Below are 547 nucleotides of genomic sequence, written 5' to 3' on the forward strand. Positions count from 1 at the left end.
GGAAGACCGGGGTTCGATTCCCCGACGGGGAGTATTTATTGCACCAAGAAGCAATCTTGTTTCCAGTATTTGGCATAGTGAAAACTCTTAAGTAAACATGTGTTGAGGGCTCAGAGCCAGCATAGCAAGCGAAAATTAATTTTGTAGAGCTTCTAAATGTAGCAAGTACCAAACCCATTTTCTGATTTTATTGTTACTAATCACACTTTTTCAGCAGAAGAGCATTCATTGTGACTTTTTAAAAAAAGGAAAAAAAGAATGTACCAGTAATAAAAAATTAACCAACATCCGTCTGGCTTTAGTATCTTGAAATGTGTATTGCATCTGGCTCCAATTTCACCCTCATGTTGTCTTAGGGCCAAAATTACCCGTTTTTCTATATCAATTTTCTTTTTCACTACCCAATTGTAATTACTCAAAATTCCACACAACGCTCTTTGGCAAGTACAAATCTCTACTGTCATTCATTTTGGGGTGTCTCATTCAATTTATAGCATTTGGGAAAAAATTGAAGTGGTTTTGAAAAAGTATTGAGTAAAAGTTGACA

The 547-nt window shown here is 35.6% G+C and overlaps 1 protein-coding gene across 5 annotated transcripts in view; it reads right to left on the bottom strand.

The window, feature by feature from the left end:
* The window catches only part of intu (inturned planar cell polarity protein), a 27,924-nt gene that overhangs the window by 10,237 nt on the left and 17,140 nt on the right, over positions 1 to 547 (bottom strand). The gene's annotated exons all lie outside the window — the stretch shown is intronic.

This window comes from Etheostoma spectabile, chromosome 19 (assembly GCF_008692095.1).
Source record: "Etheostoma spectabile isolate EspeVRDwgs_2016 chromosome 19, UIUC_Espe_1.0, whole genome shotgun sequence".
In the NCBI taxonomy this organism is placed as follows: Eukaryota; Metazoa; Chordata; class Actinopteri; order Perciformes; family Percidae; genus Etheostoma; species Etheostoma spectabile.